This window comes from Zeugodacus cucurbitae, chromosome 5 (genome assembly GCF_028554725.1).
Source record: "Zeugodacus cucurbitae isolate PBARC_wt_2022May chromosome 5, idZeuCucr1.2, whole genome shotgun sequence".
In the NCBI taxonomy this organism is placed as follows: Eukaryota; Metazoa; Arthropoda; class Insecta; order Diptera; family Tephritidae; genus Zeugodacus; species Zeugodacus cucurbitae.
Genome location: NC_071670.1, coordinates 2,457,473 through 2,479,418, shown reverse-complemented (window position 1 = coordinate 2,479,418; position 21,946 = coordinate 2,457,473). Strand labels below are relative to the sequence as shown.

General features: G+C 34.5%; 1 non-coding gene across 1 annotated transcript in view; it reads left to right on the top strand.

The window, feature by feature from the left end:
* Positions 1–21,946, top strand: part of LOC105208726 (uncharacterized) — a 111,026-nt gene that overhangs the window by 24,503 nt on the left and 64,577 nt on the right. The window contains exon 2 of the transcript XR_008471211.1: positions 9,989–10,038. This is a non-coding gene — a transcript (uncharacterized LOC105208726). The remainder of the gene's footprint in view (positions 1–9,988; positions 10,039–21,946) is intronic.

Here is a 21,946-nt window from a genome sequence, read left to right as displayed (position 1 = left end):
AGTTTATTCACGAACTTGTGCCAGCTTCTTACTTAGCGATTCATCAATAGAAAACGCTCGAACGCCAACTAAAGCGCTTAGTTGCACTTTTTCTCCCGTTAAATGCATTTATATGTCCTAAACTTATTTTACTGTTATTACTTTTTACAGCTTTTAGTTGTTGTTGCAGCCGTTGGCACTTTCCACTTGACTCACACAAAATTCTCAATCGCCTAACAAACATTACTTATATGCTTTCAACTAGTGTTGTTGTTGTGATTGCATTTTCTTCGAATTTGGCCCGTGACACATTTATGGTTGACCCGAACTTCCCAAGCAATTGACACACTTCTCTCTGTATGCATGTTTGTAAGCATGTGTGTGCCACAAGCCAGTGGCAATCGAAGAAATTTTGTTGGCTCACAAATTGAGCCTGGCACTTGTTGTTTGAACAACAAAGTGCTCAAGTTACTCATACACATGCATTCAAATTCCCAAGTGTATACATGAGTTCATATGAATTTAAGTTTATGAAAAGCTCTTGTATACATTCTGTTATTATATCATAATACCAAACTTACGTTTCAATTGTGAAAGTGTTTGAAGAGCACTTCATGTCAGAAGAAAACCTTAAAAATGGATTAAAAATTACTTACAACCACAAAACTTCAACATTCGCAATCTAAAATTTATATTAAAATAAGCTTTAAAGCTCGCCTGAGTAGATGAGAAGCTTTTTAAAGTTTAGAGAGTTGTTAGAAGGGGTTTAAATTTCTTGAAAAATTATTAAATGCTTCTTAAAAGCTGTTATTACCTCCATTACAACATCCGAAAAGCTTTTGAAAGCTTTTTACGAGCTTTATATTTTTTTATTATAATCATGATATTCAACAAGAGCTTATTTCGAATATGTAAGAATAGTTTTTAACATAAAAAAAATTGTTAGCTTTCCGAAAGCTTTTCGTAGTCAAAGCTTTTATAAGCTCTTAGTACTTACCATTTCTAAAAAATTGATCGTCACTGCCGTTTGCTTTTCAAGAGTCAAAATAAAATTATACTAAAGCTTTTCAAAGCTTTCAAAAGCATTTAAAGCTCTCGAAAGTTTTGCAAAGCTATTAAGCATGCCCATTTTTTAAGTATAGATATTCGAATTACAAATTCCTTTGTTTCTTAGAGCAATAAATTATCTACAAAATCACTGAGTAATAAGCTCATCATCTCTTTCCTCATACCTCCGTCTTCTCAGTGCTTCTAATAATATTTCTTCACAAATTTTAATTGCACAAACTCCTCTCATTTTCATTTGCTTCTGCTACTGTACAACTATGGATCTACCAAGTCATAATTGTCAACTCCACCCTCTTCTGTCTGTCCGCCTATCTGCCGCAGGCAGGCAGCTTGCCACTCAACCCGTTATTAATACGTCACATCAGCAAATTCGAAATCGTGACTTTTCGAAAATATTTTACGAGGTGATTAAGCATACAATTAAGTGTTGCATGCAGCAAATTTAAACAACAAAAACAACGGCAACTAAAAGTGATTGCATTCCAAGGCAAAGAGGAGTCTCACTGCTGCATTCCTTTCCACTGAATTCCGTTGTATTTACGTTCGTACATTAAGACAATGGCGCGTAGAGATTTCGGCGAGTAAATCAAAGGTTGTCAATATGCAGGCCGGACAAAGAGAGGGATCGACACACCAGGCGACCGTTAACACTCCACAAGCAACAAGCAACGTCACACACTAGATGACGCTGTAGCGCCGCGGCTTGAGCTCCCCGCTGTTGTTGTTACAGCTTTTGTTCTCTCTACGAAGTGAGATATTAAATTGCAATGACCGAATTTTCGTTTTCAATTTACAATATTTTTTGTTATTTTTATTTTTAATCGATTTGCGATATGAAATTTTTTTTCTGCATAAAACTGAGGCGTGTCAAACACGTATGTGTGGAAATATTTTATTATTGTTCAATTGCTGGCGCCCTGGTGCCCTCCTGGGGCGTGTCCTACGCTCAGCGAGATTTATGCTGCTACACAGCATTGTCAACATTTCGCTGAAATTTTAAAATAAAAAGCTGTTTTCAGTGAACTGCTATGAAGCAGAGAGTGTTCGAAATATTGGAGAAGGCAAAAGCTCGGAGGGAAAAGTATAGTCGAATATGGAGGCATAATATGTAAATATAGTACGAAATGTTTGCAAAAAAGTTCAAAATTTTAAAATATAAAATAATTTTTTATATAAAAAATTCGAATAATTTTCGAAAATTCGAATATATTTTTAAATAATTTTGAAAGATAAAAAATTAAAAAAAATAGGAATTTAAATTTTTCGAAAATCGAGTTCGAAAAAATTTCGAAATTTGTAAGATTTTCGAAAAAGTTTTCGAACATGTTCTAAAAGATTTTCTAAATTATAATAACAAATTTCAAAAATTTCATTCATTCTTTAACGTGTAACCATTTCTTTCACCATTCTGTATCTTAAATTTAAATGCGAAATTTTTTCTTCTCATAAATTCTTGCTTTCACCGCGCCCCACCCAGCGCACATTTTCACAGCAATATTTCATATTTCACTTTCACTCTGCCATATTGCTTAACATTTCCACAATTTTTCTAACGCCATATGTTGCATGCAACATGCCAAGCAACACGCTCGAAGACATGCAACCAACCCTTTTACGTCGCTGTTGCCCTCCTTAAATACATATTTACACACACGAACACATGTACATACAGCAAACAGCGATGTCTTGCTTGTTTGCATAAATAAATTTCTCTTGACACGCCGCCCCTCTCTGACTTGCGCTGCCCTGCTCCTGGAGCTGGCCTCAACGTCAATTGGCAATAAGAATTCATTAGACCAACGAGACTACGTTTGAACATGTGTGCTTGTGAGACATGTGTTGTTGTTGTTATTGTTGTCCTTGTTGAGCAAACTGCTTTTATAAAAGGATTAACAGCAACAACAACAACAAGCGTAAATGGCAGAAAACACTGATAATAATATAGCAAATAAAGCGAGTAACACATCAACTGCTCGTGAGCATGTCTCTCTGTGTGCCTGTGCGTGTGTTAAAATGGCGCTAAAGAAAGTTCTATGAGTGATTATGGCAAATACTTAGTCAGGAAGATACACGCAGCTTAAAGGTCAAATGAGCCTTATTGCATTATTTATTTACTTTTTGTTGTTGTTGACCGCTTTTGCTGATAAATCGGCTTAAATTTATTAAGCTCATGTAAACGCATGGCAGATATTAATCTAAGTTGTTGGTCGCAACGCTATAATGTGTTACTGCAGCGCCACACACATACACACATAAACACACCGTTATCTATCAAAAATACATAAATAAGTGTGTGTGTGTGTGCTCTTGCTGTCCCATATTCGCATATGTCACACACTCAACGTGCCGGCGAACCCTTCTCTTTGTGGCGGTCATCAATCCTTTCGTCCTTGCCACATTTCATTCCTAAACTCACAGCGCACCGTTTTTCCCGTTAATACCCGCCATCCACTTGGACGCTCACACGTTTGTTATAATCCTTCCACTCATTTTACCCTTTTTTTGCCTGCGGTGTATCGCTTTAGAGACCCCTACTTTGTACGTGCCACAAAATGTTGCAATGTCACAGCTGCTACTTTCGTCAATACTAGCGGTTGTTGTTTTTTTTTTGGCGAGCGTTTACAATTTAAACTGATCCTTGTCGCATGTCATTTGCGCTTTAAGAATTCTTTATCGGTCTTCAGATATATACACGCACACATACATATCTACCGCTTTGCATTTGCATTCCGTTACATACGGTTCAGTCAAGCTGATATTAATACCAATATAAATACAAAGGAATAACTCTCCTGGAATCCCATTTACCTCGCTCTATCCCTAGCCTTGTGCAACTTTAAGGTGCTCTCATTGTTCTTGAATAAGTCGATTTACTTATTAGCCGTTCCGTTAGCCCGCAATCGCATTCATAGACTAACTCAACTGCTTATAATTTTCCTTCGGCCGTGGTTTGGAGCTCACATCACTTCCACTCCACTGCGTTTTTCAAATCTAACAAATCTATCCTTAAGATTATTCTATTAACCTCGCTGTATTTACCTGTTCGAAGCATACCCTCATCAAAAGTGTTTTCGTGAAGAAAATCCCATCCCTGGTAGCTTTCTGCCACTTTATCGTGAACTGAGCTATAAAAAGTGGTTGCCAGACGTAGAAAATGTTGCATATCCATATTAGAATATATTAAGATAATACAAGTTCTAGAACACTGTCGAGTTTTCCGTGATTCTTTATCCATCTGAAGACTCGAATGGTTTGATATCTCATCTAAAGCTTCTCAAAGTTAGTTGGAGATTGACCATTGTTTCAAACTAACAAGGGTTCGTAAAAATGATCCCAATATCCTTCTTTTTGGAGTTCTTAATTTTAGTCAGCTACATAACATTTATTATCTCTCGCTTTTTATATAAAATAGTTTCCGCTTGATAGCACCAAGTCTCCTAATACTGATAACAATTCATTGCGGTTGATATTTATGAAGTGTTAATTGTTTTATGGCTCAATTTGGCTACTAATTGATATCAATTAGATGGAATATGCCGCTAGAGATTATTAGAGACTACCGTTAGGCCAATAAATTTGCCGTGATTACTTTTATTGATTGTTGCTTGTCAATAAAGATTATAGTTAACTCAGTAGGCATACCACACTAAGCACAAACGCACGCGAAGAAGTGACGTTATACGAGTAGAGCGCTCATTTCGTTCAATGCGATAGTAGTTCTCAAACGCTTTAAGTGCCCGAAATTATATACTGATATGACTTTAGTGCGTTATTTCTCAATAGTTTCAGTTAATTTACTAACTGCACATTAATATTTCAAAACTAAAAACTTGCGTAAATTAATTGTCTGCCTAAACGATTGTCTTTTGTCAGAAGCTATAGCCATTTGTCTTGCAGGTGCCGTCGACAGGCAGTATCTAGCTATTATCTTACAAACACTTTATGTGCCAATTATGACGCCATACCATAGATAATATCACTGTTCAACGTCGAACTTAATTTTCATTAGGCACAATCGTCGTTAATTCAGGGCAATCTCTCCGCCCACTTTACGCCACGTGCTTACGCTTTTCATTCATTTGAAATGCCACAAATTGCCAACCGAAATTTGGGGTAAATATTTATTAATTTTCATAATAATAGACAATAATGAAGCGCGCAAGAGTTACACACGTACGTATATTTGTTATTGAAGATGGTTTAGATATGGTATGGAATGTGTGATGGTATGTCAATATAGTTGGGCAGTGGAGGGTGACTACTTGTCTGAGTGGGCCAAATTGAATTAGTTGGAGGAAAGTTTTCCTAAACTCTGAAATAAATTTTGAAAATTATATTATATATACAAATTGAAATATAGAACAATATATTGAAATATGAAACTAGTTACAGACTGGGCCAAAATTAACTAGTTACAATTTTTTTTTTAATATAAAATGAAAGTGGCTGCTTTTCGTATAACATATAAGTGTTAAAACAGTTAAGAAAAATTGTATGTCAAATATGAACTAGTTACAAACTGGTCCAAATATTTTAACATAAATACGTGTACAAAACATGTTTGGGGTATATTTTTAACCATGGGAAATGCCGAAATTTACGAAATACAGTACCTTGATTGACCTTGAAGATCGAAAGTAGCACACGCACCTATGCCTACCAACACCCTTTCACTACCAGGTTACTCTAACTGCGTTCATAAATCATCACTTATGATATATGCAACACAAATACAAATACCCATAAGTACCAATAATCGCCTTACGTTTTAATGGTCTATTTGTGCAACCAACAGTATATTAGCCAAGCCATAGATTTTTACATACATACACTACATACTCACATACATATCCATATATAAGTATGTATTTAATAGTTACTTACATGTGCGTGTAATTATTTACTAAATTATATGCCTAGGCACTAATTTTTGTGTCATCATACATACATATATTTATGTATATATTTGTGCTCTTGTATGTGCCTCATTTAGCGTGTGCAACTAACTAATATGTGCAAATGACCTTAGACCAATTAAAAGCAATTAACAAATGGCGATAGTCGATAGTTATAGTTGCCACAACAATAATTACAGCAACAACAATTTAAATAATAACCACCACTAGGAGATTAACTATGACAAAAAACGCTGATGATGACCAACTGACCAAACTTCGACCGCCGGCGCTACATAAAATATGAAAAATATGTCGTGTAACTAATTAATTATGCGCACATTTAAAAATTTACAATTAACAAAAAAATATTAATTGATTTAAAAAAAATTAAAAATAAAAATTGGAAAAATAAAATTAAAAAAAAAATAAGAAATACGTTTTTTGAAAAAAAATTTAAAATTTGGAAATGAAAAAAAATAAAAACTTATTTGATAAAAAAAATTAAACAGAAAATTAATTCATTAGAATTAAAAAAAAATTAATTAATTTTTCAGCAAAAAATAATTTTTATTAAAATACATATAAATATTTAATTCAACATTTTTTTTTTTAATTTTTTGTATTTTTTTAAATTTTATAAATAAAAAATTATAAATTAATTAAATCTATTTTCCTTTTAAGAAAAATTTATAATTTTTTAATGAAATATGTAAATATTTTATTTAAATGTTTTTATTTATGTTTCAACATTCTTATTTCTAAAATATTTTATGCTAAAAATTCTTTATACAAATCATTAATTTTGTAATTATTTCTAATATAACCAGTTTGAATCTTTTCTCTAATTATTATTATTATTTTTATTTTTATTTATTTTATTTTATTTTTGTTTTTATTTTTTTAGTTTATTAATATTTACATTTTTGTATTTTTTCGTTGTTATCTTTTTGTTTCACTGTTAATATGGCAACCGCAAAAACAAACATAAAACCGACTCACGAGAACTCTTGATTAATTATTTGTTAGCCACAAGTATAATTAACGTTAAAAATTCAACTATAATACAAAAAAAGAATCACCTGACAGCAAAAAAGCAAAAATAATCGAATCCGAAAATCGACAAAAAATAATTACAAATTGGAAACGCATTAGTGTAAATGCCAGAATATTTGATAAGCATTACTAATGCGTAATTAATAATTTTTTTCTTCCAAACGTTATAGCTTTTAGCTCATATTCGCCAATTATTATTAGCTTCCTAATAACATTTACCACTAAATATAATATTATTGCGATTAATTGGTGAGAGGAGATAAAATTGCTAGATTAGGCCGAAAGTGGAAATATGTGAAATTATTATAGATTAATGAAAATATGTTTGTATTTTTTTCAGATATTTGCTTTTTTAATATTTTTTAAGATATATTTTTTAGATAATTTTTTAGAAATTTTCTGTTATATATTTTTCCATTATAAAATTCACATTTTATTTCCTTCGGTATTGTTACTACCCTAATTAGTCTTCATTTCCACTAAAAATGAGTAGAAATCTCAAACCTCCTCACAATCTCAAAGCAATCCATACACAAATATTCATCAAATAATAAAAAAAACCAAGAATCACCCACGTCATCGATGCCATAAATAAATACAAAACACTGACATGAACTCATTATCACCATGACGACACTCATTAACATTGAGTGATAATATCTTGCATGTATTTTTGCGCGCGCTCCCTCACCTCTCACGTGTACGCCAGCAAGTAATCCACATTAAAGTATAACAAGATTGCGAAAAATCTCTCAGCGGGCATGTTGTAATGCCATGAGATAATGAAGCTGAGACGCAGCTAATGAATGAGTGCATGCAAGCAAAGTGTGTGAGTGGGAGAGGTAGAGAGAGAGAGATAGCAACAGCTTAGCAGTTAACGGTAAACGCATGTGATGCCAGGAGAATTATGATTAATCACTGAGGCGCCATACTCTACTTACAATACCTATAGCTCATTAAATTTTCTGTGAATTGCAAACTGCAAGCAATTAAAATGATGATATGATTTTCTTGGGATTGCACTAATAAGAGAGAGATATTCCATGACTCACAGGAGAATAATGTAAATAAATATTTGAAAAATATTATAGAAAAATGGGGAAGTACTTCTATCATATATAAACATAAGCTTGTTTACTGTCTTCTCAGAAGAGTTAACTCAGAAATTACGCTAACTTCTCAGAATATGTTTTCAAATGTTCAGAAAATGTGAGTGAGTATGCTCTCATACTTTTTAAATTGACCAATCAGCTCCCAGAATTGCGCTTTTCATGCTCGTTAATATGATCAAAGAGATCCCAGTTATATCTTCAGTATTCAACGTGCTGCCATCTAACTTGCTCATTTCGTTCGTTCAGCATTTCGTGCTGTAATTCTCCCTGACTTTATTGATATACTTCAAAGTCTGAAATGAAATGAAAATGAATTTTAACGAGATTGTCCGAAGAGATTGTGGAAACTCAATGGGTTCAAAATTTATAACCAGTCTATGAGTTCGTTTTATTCTCTCTCTTCATGTTATCAGCGTTGCCATTCTTTTCTCATTGTTATTAGCTGTCACGACAGCTACTTTGTCTTCCTTTTTCGACTCGGCAAATAATGCAGTTTGGTGACTTAAGTGATTTTAGTCCAATGGATAAGCGTAAAGGAGTAAAGAGAGCAATATATAGCGAGTGAAGTGTGCCTAGAAACGAAAACGGAAGAAAATGTGCCCACTTAACTTCCGTCTAACCGCTAGGCGAGCGATTTAATTATCAGCTCTTATCCACTAAGCTACTACAACAACAGAAACACACGTAACTTGACTTAGGAAGCGCACTGCTGTGCTGTGGGCGGTGTGCATCGCTAGGGGTTTCGGCAAAAACGCCAGCAATTGACTTAATTGCCGGGCTGAGACGCCCAGCGAGCGCACATAAAGAGACAGGTCAATAAGCAGGTACACACACACCCACACTCTCGCATACACTTCTAATAGCAATATGTTATCAGTACTCAAGCGTATATTTATTAGCTGGATTGCTGCGAGTGTGTGGGCGTTGCAGGAAATCAATTGTCAGCGCTGGGTGGCGCCACAGTCAAAGCAAAGTCAATTGACGTTGTTGTGTTTTATTTTTATTTTTGTTTTTGTTTGTTTTTTTCTCTCTTGTTTCATGGAAGTCACTGACGCAGTGTTGCATGCAGCAGCAGGATATAAATGTGTTGGAAATGAAAGTGATCCACTTTCAACGCTTTTATTTTCAATTGACACGCTTCTGTTTAGCTTTGTAACGTTGTAATTAGTCAGTGGAAGGAAAAAAAATGTTTCCAGTGTTTTTTCTTTAATATTCTCGCATTTAATTTTTAAATATTTTTTTTTCATTTTTTTTTAATATTTTTTTTCGCATGCTATTTTTATCTCTGCTATTTTCATACTAATTACGATTTCCTGTCATTTTTATTATATTATATTTTGTATTCAGTATGTATGTAATTTTTTTCTGATTTTTTTTGCGCTTTTCATTATTGACTTTTTATGTTGCGCTTTCGTATTATTTTGATTATAGGTTATTGTAAGCTTTGCGTGGCTTTTCTATATTTATTTGCGTGTACTTTTACTTTTATCTGTGCAATTTCGCGGCAATTGCTGCAGGGGTTTTATTTTTTTCCGATATTTTTTTTACAGATTATTTGTTGAATTTTACACAGAGTTGTTTTTCTGTTAAGATTTTTTTTATGAATATAATATTATGGAAATAAATTACATTGTTAAATATAAATTACAATATTACAAAATAAAGATATTTCATTATAACAGGAACTCACTGCATACGCTGAAAAACGAAAAAAATATCAAAAATTTTTTAATAAATTTTTTAAAATTATAGCAATTTTTTTACAAAGTAACAATATTTAGTCGTATAAAAAAATATTTTTTATTATAATTATTTTTCAAATATAATTTTTTTTTTAATATAAAATTACTAAATTTTCCACATTTTCATTATTTTCAGATTTTCCAACGCGACCCCAAGTCATACCAAGACAAAACAAAAAACTAACGGTAAGTTTAAAACATTCTTTTTAAATTCACAAATTTTCAAAATTTTTTTATTTCAAAGAATATTTTTTACTACAAAAAAATTCCGCTATTTATTTAAAATGCATTTACTTAATAAATATTTTAAACAAACACAAAGTGTATTTTCCGCAGAACAAATAATTTGAATGTGAATGCCAAACAATGAGCTGCATACTTAAGTAACTAGCTTAAAGTTGTGCTGAATTGCAAATGCGTTGACTTAAATTCGCTATTTGACCCATTTACACATTCAGCAATAAGCGCAAATGCGTTAATAAAGCGCTGAATTAAGTTTTGGTCTGTTTAATTTTAAGGCGTTACAGCGCTGAATTGCATACAAATTAGTGTAGCCACATAATAATGCAAAAATATTGAACTAATTCACGAATTGGTTTGAATTTTTGTGTGTTTAAATTGCTGAAAATGAGCTGAATAGTTGTTTATAGTCAATATGCGCATGTATAGTGCGCTGAAATGCGAGATAAGTAGCTGAAACACTTTTGTGATAGTCTTAGTGTTAAAATTAAGAGCTGTATGGCATATCCGTTTGTTTATTTACTATAAAAGTGCGCTGAATTATAGTTGTAGGTAGCTGAATTGTAATTTATTGTACTTTACTGCTTTGAAAGTGCATAATAACTGTGCTGAATTGATTTTTTTGACTTCTAATATAATATTAATGCTTTTCAGCTCATATATTTAGTAAAAATTCAATTTTTGAAAGTTATTCTTTCCAAATTGCGCTAATTGCATGCACTCGTAGCTAACTGATGTTTCGAAATCAAATAAGTGTAAAAAATTGCGCTGAATTCAAGTTATATACCGCTGTCTAGTATTTTTGATCAAACTCATGAGCTGAATTGCGCTGAATTTCGCTGAATTGTAGTCATAACATAATATTTCATCTTTTAATACATTTTTTGCAAATTTAAGTGCCATAATTTTGATTTGTGCAGTATTTTTGATCAAATTCATGAGCTGAATTGCGCTGAATTCGAGTAATATCGCTTTATACCTACTTATAGTACAGTTTTTACAAATATAAGTGTTGTATTTCATTTGTGGTGAGCTGAATATGTAGTTAATTTCCGTAAGAACATTAATTTGTGCTAGAATGTTCTCTCTATACACACATTGCTTACCATTCTTCAAAATATTTTTGTTTATCTCCGAAGTAATTTAATTTTTGCAAGCTATAAGATTGAACTCGCCTGCTTATCTATGGCAAAATTCTAGATAATCAGATATTTCATTAGCTGTCAACGTGAAAGCAAGAATGCTGAGCTGAATATAAATTTCATTTAAAAAAATATACAAAATTTCACTTGAATAAAAAAAATTTAAAACTAATTTTAACTTTATTATATTTTACATTTTTTAATACATAGTTGCTTTATATTTCTTTCTATTTATTTTAAATATTTTTCCTGCTTGCCTGATCGCTTAACCGCATTAAGCAATTAAATAAAGCGCGTTTAAGCGTTTTAACTTGTTTTTTGACATAGCAAAAGCTTACATTTCTTGTGGCATATTCTTTTGTAAAGCTATGTGGCAAACAAAAAATACACACGTACATGTATGTGTGTGTTCATGCTCCAAATGATGCGATTTTCACCACTTTTCCCCAACACTTTTCACTTTTGCAGTCAAGTGTGTGTGTGTGGGGAAGTAGAAGCATTTTTCCGCACGCGTGTGTTGGTGTGCGTGCTAAAAAGTGAAAACTGCATTAATATATTTTATTTCACAGCATCAGCGTAAAGTACCTTGTTGCAGTAGAGTTTTTATTATTATATTTCTGTGTTTTTTCTCCACTCGCTAGCTATGATTTTAACAAAAAAAAAATAAACAATGTTAATAAATAACAGATTTACCTTATTTTTTACATAGCGCCTGCGTTGTGTGCGTGTTTGCAATTATATATTTATAACTGGCTTATTTATTTATACAAAAGCATATTATATTTTATTGCAATCAACGCTGCACTCAAACGCAATCTCGCCAATGCACTTAGCAGCAGCTTGTTAGCCACAGCTAATCAATTAAGCAGCCAGCCATGCGTGTCGGCCGACACATGCAATGCATTAGCGTTGATATGAAAAATGTACATATAATATACATATATAACAGTAAAAAATACATACATATATTTTTTTGTTTCTGCGCTAAAAATGGCTTAATAACAATTTCAAATGCAATTCAGCGGCATATTTCCAGCTTCTCTTAATAAATACTTATCGTTTGCTTATAGCATTCATTGAAGTTTTTCAATTCAGCTGCTTTTTAAGCAATTCAGCGAAAGCTTTTTGTTCAGAATTTATGTAATTTTAATATTTTTTCATTGCTTTCACTTGTATATAACAATTCAGCTTACATAATCCGATCTTACCAATAAATCCCTTCTAAAATTTTAAATTTTGTCTTATTAGTAGTAGTAGTAGTTTTTACATAGTTTTTCAATTCAGCAGCTTAAAAATATCTTTAATAGTAGTATTTTCATAAAAAATCGTTATCTTTGAACTCAATTAGTCTAATATTTGTAATTCAGCGCTTCTAAATGTAATTCAGCTCATTTTTTAAACATAATTTCTTTTCAACTATGATATTATTATGCATTCCATTCATTTTCAGTGTAATTCAGCTTCGGGTTTATCTCTTTTACTAAAAGTTTGTACCGGTTTTTGTAAATTTTATGCTCTGAAGTTCAAAACTTTTATCTAATTAAATTTGGCTTAATATTGTATGAGTTTTTATAAACTTTGCTTGTGCTAATCGCTATTTCCACATCAACTTTTCTTTTGAGCACTTTTAGTGTAATTCAGCACATATAAAAGGAAAAAAACAGTTCCAAAAGTAATTTTTTAATGAGATTAATTAATTTTTTCTTTATATTATTAATTAATTTATTTACTTTTCATAAAAACTAATATTTTTCTCAGTATTGTCGTAATTGTATTACTTTATTTGTAATTCAGCGGTTATGAACTTTATTCAGCACGGGTTTTTACCTGCCAATTGTGCATTAGTTTCTATTGTCTCTGAGCATGAGAAGTCAAAATCTTAAAAAGTTATGTGTTAAACTAATTCAGCGCACTCTTTTGTCTCATGATTACCTAAAACTTGCCTTTTGACTACTTTTAATGTAATTCAGCACTTATAAAAGAAATTTTAGCTAATCATTTTCTAATTTCGTTAATTAATTTGTTTGTTTTTCATTAAATAAACACTATTTTACTCAAGTTATCTTAATTTAGTTATTTCAACTGTAATTCAGCGGCTATAAACTTAATTCAGCACGCTCTTTTACTTGTCAGCTGTGTAGTAGTTGCTATTTTCTATGAATATAAGAAGTCAAAATCTTGAAAAAGTAGCTGTAAAGCTAATTCAGCGCACTTTTTTGTATATTAACTGAAGCAAATATATCACTTAATTTAGCTCTCACATATTTTGTACAATTCAGCTTTATTAAAAGCAATTCAGCGCAATTTTCATTCATCATTTTTTCATATATCGTATACAATTAATCATATTTCAAAAGAAAAAACTTATCTTTCCATTTAATTTTTCCTCATATGCATTAATAATACATCCTTTTGAAGTCAAGTACTTAGATTAAGCCACTTTAACTTAACTCACAACAAATATTTGTATGACTTAACAGCAAAAGTCACTTTGAATTTCGTTTTTATTACGCTTCACATTCTTATTTGTCACACTCGTGTACATATCTGCCACACCCACATTTCATTTGGCATACATCACCACTCTGCAGCTAATTAATAAATTACACGAAGATATACATCACCATAACGGTAAAACTGGCAAAGAACAATGAAAAATGTACAAGCAAAAAATAAAAATGAATCCAAAACCCAACGTGGCAGCACTAATTTCTGTCATAATAATGCAAAAACAGAAAAAAGTCACATGAGTGACAAGTTGAGTGTCAGTGCCAAGTAAATACGCTTTCAACTAAGTAAATAAGTAAGTGTATAAGTACTTAAATCTGAAAATAAGCAACTCTGAGTGTGTGTGTACACGCTTAAGAAGACATAATGCGAGCATAAGGCCGCCAAGCATATGCAACTGTGTTAACCGTTACATGTGTATTCTCTGTATGCGAGTTGGTGTGTGTTGTTGTGCGCATGCAACATTACCTTCAACAAATAAGGCTTGAGCTGCACATTTTCCGTTTCCATTATTGTATATTGTTTTGTTGTATTCTTTCCAAGCAATTCGCTTGCTGAATTGTATGTAGTAAAAAGGCGCAGCCGACGGTCGACTCTTTGCTTAAACATCAGTTTCATCTTCAGGCTTTTAATTTTATTACCATTGTTGCTATTAACATCTTTACATTAGTGACTTGTTGTTGTTATTGTTGTTACTGTAAAGCATACATTCATCTTTAATGGCACACAGCGCCATGCAAAGCAATTTGTAAGTGTTCGCACCAGCGCGTGTGAGTTTGTCTGTGTGGCATCACTTTCATCGCTTGTCTGCAACAGCAGCAGCAGCAACAACAACAATAACAGCTGTAACAACAAACAATGCGTAATTACAATGCCGACACTGCAAATCACAGTAGCGTGAAGAATTTTTTAATTATTACAAAGCGACAGCGACAGTGGCAGCGAGCCCAACGCCGCAGCCGCAACCACCTGCCATTGGCTGCCAGCCGATGTGGCGCGCTCCGCTTGCTTGACTGCCTTGCGCCACGTTCACGCTACTTGGCTGCCCGCCATACGTCCGCGTTCGTCAACGGCCGCTTGTAATCCCATTCAGCGCGTTTTTACTTTTTCCTTCAGCGTCGTCTTTTACCATTGGCGCTGCTACTGCTGCTGCTGCTCTGATTTGCTTTTCACATTTTTACCGATTCTTTTATTATTATCTCTCCACTCGTTTCTTGTAGGTATAATGAGGCAGCATGGTTGTTGTTGTTGTTGTTGCGTGTTTTTTGCTCAGCGCAAATATGTTGCAAGTGAAGGTTTTTCGCGTGAAGTTTACTTTCAGCGGACAGTGGTAGCGAGAGCACAGTGTGACAGAATGGGTGTTATATTATATATTATATATATATATATATAGACACCAATATAACAAGTGCTGAATGTTATTCAGCGCACATTATGGTTGTATTATGGTTATTTTCCTTGTAAATTATGGTTTGTAAGCATTAATCTAGTTGATACTTAACTTTGGAATCAATTCAGCGCGCTTTATATTGATAGCTCCATATACAGAAACGCTATTTAACAGCATTTGAGTCAAAAATCTTGCTATTCAGCACATTCGTAGCACAGAGAACCTAATTGAACATCATTTCATTCAAAGATTTGGATATTCAGCGGATTCAGCGCACTTTATATTAATATTAGCATACACAGAAAAGCTATTTAACAGCATTTGAGTCAAAAATCTTGATATTCAGCGCATTAGTAGCACAGAGAACCTATTAAACATAATTTAATTCAAAGATTTTGCTATTCAGCGGATTCAGCGCACTGCATATTAATATAAGCATACACAGAAAAGCAATTTAATAACAAATAAGTCGAAATTATTGCTATTCAGCTAATTCAGCGCATCTTTTTCTTATAAATCTGTATATTTTACTCAATAATTAAGTGTACTTATTACCAGAATGTCTCTGCGATGTGTTTCTCATTAACAATTAACAGTTTTAAATCTTATGTGAAAACTATCTGTTTTTAGAGTAACTAATTGTACAACAAAATCAATTCAGAGCTGTTTTTGGTAAGCTTTAAACTTTATAAACACTTAAGTCTTACTGAACTACACAAATTCTTACTATTCAGCTAATTCAGCGCCACTTTTGTCAGCAAATTTAAGCATTTAAATATTTTTTTTTATTCAACTGCTTCAATTTTTGCCTTCAATAAACTAAATATTGTCATTTCGTGTCACTGTGGAGGTCTTCAACATTTTTTACGCGTGCAAAGTCTATTGAGAAAGTAGCGCAATGCTTTGTAATCATAGACGATAGCTTATAGAGAATGAAAACCACACAGTAAAAAAAAGTATAATATGTAATGCTTTGTGGGCAACAAGAAAAAAATCGCCTATGTGCTTGTACTCTTTATTGAGCTTAGAATTTTTAAATCTTCTACTTATTCAATTCAAGTATGTACAGTGTCGTCATACTTCATTAAATTCCAAAAAAATCACAACTCATTACAAGTTCGCAATGTTAGATTGAAAGCAACACAACAAAGACATGCCTAAAAGAGTGAAAATGTCGCTTTGTATAATAGAATTTAATCCACTATGGCGGATGGGATTTTCTTTTATGATTGTACGTGATTCTACACTTTCAGCAAGAAAGTGAATGTGTTGAATAGTTTAGAATCTTGCAGTTAATACTGGCTAACAAGTGAGCATACGCTTTTCACTATTCAGCTACTTTAAATGAAATTCAGCGCAATTGTTATGCGTACAAATATTTAATAATACATGCTTGGAACTAATTTTATTAAAGCCAAGATTTTCTGTTGGTCAAAACTTAATTCAGCGCATATATTTTTTATGCAAACAACTGAGGAGAAATAATTTTGCTGAAAAATTGTCAATTGTTTAGCGTAAGGGCCGTAAAAATATCTTCTTTGAAGTTTTTTTATATTTAGTTCTTTGGAAAAAATGAATTCAGCGCAAATATTTCAACTGATTCAAGCAAAAACCCGTCCTACGAACACTTTATGCACACTTTAAATTATATTCAGCGCTTGAAAAAGCAATTCAGCGCCATTTTTTGTCATTTTTTGTCACCCAATACGTCCACAAAACCTTTAATTTTGAGATCAGCAGTGTATGGAATGTATTCAGCGCCTTTAACCTTAATTCAGCGCATGCATTTTACTTACCTTCACTGCTTTTTTCTTATTTTTAAACTATTTATGGATGCCGATACCCATAAAAAGGCGTGTCGTAGCAAATACAAGCCAGCAATTACTATTAAATAACCAAACCAGTCTTTAATAAACAACACAGCCAGTAAAACCAGCGTCATTCTAATTTTCGCCGCAACAAATGACAAAGGAATGACAAAACAAATGACAGCAAACGAACGCTATCAACGCGATAGCTAAGACAGAAAAATGTTGAAATAGTGAAAAAGAAAAATATTGCACAAACTAACATGAAACGATAGGAGAAACAGAAAAAAATAAAACGGCAAAAAGCGCCAGCATATCATTTTGATTGGCATTTTTTGCTGCTACGAAATCAATATAACCAGCAAACCAAGCAAGCGAATGCCACAAAACACAACACAGCACAACACAACAAAGTAACCAATGAAAAGAGCAAATAACAGTGCAAAACCGGAAAATTGGAGAAGAAAAAAATCGCATAATGAGCAGGTAACTGGAGCCTTTCCACCCAGCACACACACAAATACGCCCACACAAATACATTTACAGCTTACAGCTACTGCAGCAGTGCCACACAATGGTAAAGTTGTTGCAGCAACAACAACAAACAAACCAATCACAACTGTCAATTCGCTCATGTGACCATTAGTTTGGCATATTTTTTATTACTACTACGTATTGAGTGAACTGCACCCAACCGCTGTAGCCAGCAGCATGAGCAGCAGCAGTAACAAGAAAATTATTTGTGGCAAACCAATGCAGCACGTCTGATTGCCACAGTGTTTCAAACAATCAATATGAGCAACAACGAGCTTTGCGGGCATCAATTGGTCCCCTTCAGCGCTCACCGCTTGCAGCGTTGTATTCGTCACGTGCGCTTTTTGCTCACCGCCGTGCGCATCTAGCATTATTACGGTATTTTGTTAGTTATTTCTTGTCAGTGGTAGCGCTCCTTTTTCTATAGCGATTTTGTGGTAGGAAATTTTACAGCAAGCTCATAGCGGGTCGAAGGGTGAAATAGTGATGAAGTAGCTGGTGTAAATTATGTTTAAGGTTTCTATTCTTCTAAAGTAGTAGATTTAGCATGGGTGGAGACGACTCTGCTCTACTTAAATTTTTAATTTCTGGTACTAGGGAACCCATATCAATTACCTCCTAGGTTCCAGCTAAATTCATAAGAACTGATACGTTTATTGAACATATTTTGGAACAGCCGGAAGGCAATTTTAATGCTCTTCAAGGGTTCTTCCTTAGGACTGGAAGATGAAACTACCATTAAAACCATTGTTCTGACCTAATGTCGGGGACGTCTTCCCCCGTATACTAGTCGTTTAAAACTTATAAATCTTCCCACACTCACTAGTCGCAGAGAAATGCTAGGTATAATATTCCTAGTAAAACTTCTGAATGGTTTAGTTTGTAGTTCATTCCTTTTGTCTGATATTAAGTTTAATGTCCCATTGCGTTCATCCAGGCAGTTTAGACCATTATTTCTAAAATCTTCTAGAACGAATTTTGAGTTAAATGAACCATTCCGCCGAATATGTCATGATTTTAATTCGCATTCCAGCACATTTGATCCATCTGACTCAATATTTAGCATCAAAAAAACTATTTTGTCTTCTCTTAATAAGTAATATTCAGAAATTTTTAACTTTTTGTTTTTATAAATTTTTAAATCTCAGCTGTTGAAATGTTGCTTTCTGTAGCTGAGCAGTTTGAGAACCGGACGCTTAAAAATCTCTTGCCTTTCTAGACTCGGCAAATTCCGCTCGTATGCGGACTGCGCCCCACGCGTAGGTTGGGCGGGAGGAGGGTAATCGTTTGGGTTAATAATAATCCCTTTTAAAACACGTTTGGAACCCTTTTGGGAACTCATTAATTCTTCTTATTGAAGAATGATTGCTGAATAGGTAATTTGGAGCTACTGGGATCCAGTTGATGGCAAGATTCCTCGGTTATCCATTCGCTGGAACACATAACAAGTTGCTTACAAATTTAAACGACTAGAAATACGTCGATTCGTACTATCAATCAATGGGATATATTGGTTTTGTTTCGATAATGATGAGACAACCGAGAGCTTTCGGTTTGATATACTTTGCTTCCCCGTTAGAAGCACGCAAGATTGGTTTAACTTCGCTTTACCGTTTGTTTTTCGATTCACTCTGTGCTTAGCTTTATTTTTGTACTCAAGCTCTGACGAATTCTCTCCACAGATCGCTTTGACGCCACCTTCTTTGTTTGCGAGACTTTTATTTCTTTAGTTTTTCTTACTACTAAACTCATTTGTTCGTCTTTACAGCTTTTCAAAGCTCTTAGTTCCACATAAAACCGCCCGCGCGCCCATTTTCTTGCGCACTTAGTATCCTCTTACATATTTTTTTATTCTTTTCTCTTTCTTATTTCACTTAATTTTGTTGCTGAAGATGTTTCCATTCGTAATTCATTTGCTGCTTTGAGCATCCTTGTTATTACTACATCTGCTTGTCAGCATGATTTCTTAGACTTTTTGCTTCTTTCTTTAACTATTTTGTGCCTCTTCTGCTTCCACAATTCATTTCATTAATCTTCAACGTCTTCCCTCACCTCAGCTCACCCCTCTTTAGATAACGTTGACATTTGCTCACGCTTACTACTTACCGCTCTCACAATCACAGGCTTGCAACGTGGCTATTGTTGGTTGCAACAGTGTTGTAGCTGAAAGAAAAAAAGTGAAAAGGGAAATAAAAATTAATCAGCAAACGTGCTACAGAAGAATGCATTACAAACCATCAATAAAGCAACGTGTGTAGCAAGAAATGAAGCCCTACATGCACGCCGCCGGTTGTTGTTGTAAGCCGATTGTTGCCGATTTGCAATTATTTTTTTCTTGCAACATTTTCCGTAACCTTCCTGCAATGCAACAGCATACAATGTTGCACAGCGAACAACCTATTCTACAAGAGCACTAAAGTGAAAAAGAAAGAGACGAAGAATGGAAGAGTATGAGAAGTTTGCAACATTTTCTTTAAGTCAAAGCCCTCAATTGGTAGTGAAAAAAGTGCATGGCAAAGTTTAAATGCATGCCAAAGAGAAATGACAATTTAACTTTAAGACGATTGTGAAGGAAAGAAATGAGAAAATTCAACAAAGTGAACCAAAAAAAAGGTGAAACTGAAAAGAGTGATTACTTACAGCCGTGCTCGCACTCAGAAAAAAGTGAAAAAAATGTAGGAGAAGAGTGGATGGAGAGTGTAAGCGCATAAACTATGCAAACTTGTCGCTTTAGAGTCCAGTCAACGTCCACTGTCTATTGGTTCTATGACTTAATGGCAGGTCAGTGGAGCAAGAAATGAAGGAAAAATGAAAATAAGTCTGAAAAGTATACTTAAAAAAGTGCAACAAAAAATTGTAATTACCGAGAGACTAGCAAAGCCCACAAATATCTGATGGATTTGAGGTTAGCAGCTTGTGAGATTAGTTTTTTAGCTCAAATGTTCCATAAGCGCCTAAGGAACCGAAGACAGAAAGAGAAAGCTTCGGAGCAACAAAAAACTATACACTGCTGAGTTAGAAAGCGAGATATTATCTCGTTCCTTAGATGACTAAACTGTCTTGTAGCCTTAGCTTGAAGCTGAGCCTATAGAAGTAGATCTTGGAAAATATGGATTTTTCGAAGTACATAGTCTCGACTTCCCTCTAGCTTCATCGACAGAGTTCATTTCATCTTTGGGTCAAATTTGATTTATCGATCTTCAGAACTCTACTTATCTGCTTGCTTTAAACTCAGTCCATTGCTGAGCTCCACTTTACTTTAAGCCTAAACTACCGCATACGGCCTCCGCTTGAGGTGCCGCACCTCCACTCAAAATCCTTGTCTACATTCCACCAGCAATCGACGGCATTGCTGAGCACTGCATTTGCACCGCAATTTGCGCAGCACTACCGCGCTTCAAGTGCCGACTATGCCACAAAAACCAGAACTCAATTACTTCCTAAAACACCGCAGCCGAATCGCCGCAATGTGCGCTTGTCGCTCATTAACAAATTGCACCTATCACCAGCCCACTCAACCAATTCCACCGTCAAACGGGCGTAGACATTAGACGTCTAGCCCAGCATCAATCCCACGTTGCTCCGTCATGTTCTGCAACATTGGAGCCCATTCAGTGGCAATCGAGCAGTCGGCAAACTTCACCGACAACGGCCGCGCCACTGACGAACTGAGACTGACAGCGCGGGCCGGAGCAGCACTTACCGTTCACTATGTGTGTTTCTGTTTGGTTTTGCGGTTTCATTCCATTTGCAATGCGCGAATATTTGTCGTTGGCAGCAGGCAGAGTTGCATGTGGAGGCAAGTGTGTTGCCAATGCGAGTTGTCCATCTTCAAATACACTGTGTCACTTACGCGCTGACAGTCTGTCAGTGACTCTCTGCAATGGCAGCCGGCAACGAGGAATCAGCCACGACTGTCGGCCAGCACGCGCGGATCTACAGGAAATGTGCGGCGCGCTGACAAATGGCAGCAGGCATGTCAACAACAATTGCAGTGTGAAAAGAACAAGCAATAACTGCCGTTACTTATTGGCATGCGACTGCGTCACTGTAGCGGAGAAGCATTGCAGTGAAAGTGTTCGGAAATCAATTTATAACTATTTATTGCTGTGCGCTTTTGTTTGGAAGAGCTCGCTCGCGGTTTCGCCGTGCCGCTTGTCTTCCCGCCTTCCGCCAAGCAATGCATTTCGGTTTGCACAGTTCGATTTTTAAATTAACCTCAATCCCTGACAACAAACGATAAGTTTGAGTTATTTATGTACTCGCGCACATCAGCCAAAAAGCAGAAAAGAAAAATGGGAGAGAAGAAATAAAAAATGACATGCTCAGAAGTCGGAAATTGCCAGTTGCGTTGAAGAGTCAACAAGGGAAAAGTGTCAAAGCTTAAAAAATCCGCAATTTCGACTTCCTGCTGTGCTGACACACTGCGCTCACTCCCCTCTCTCTTTCGCTGTAGTCCCGCTCTCTCGCCG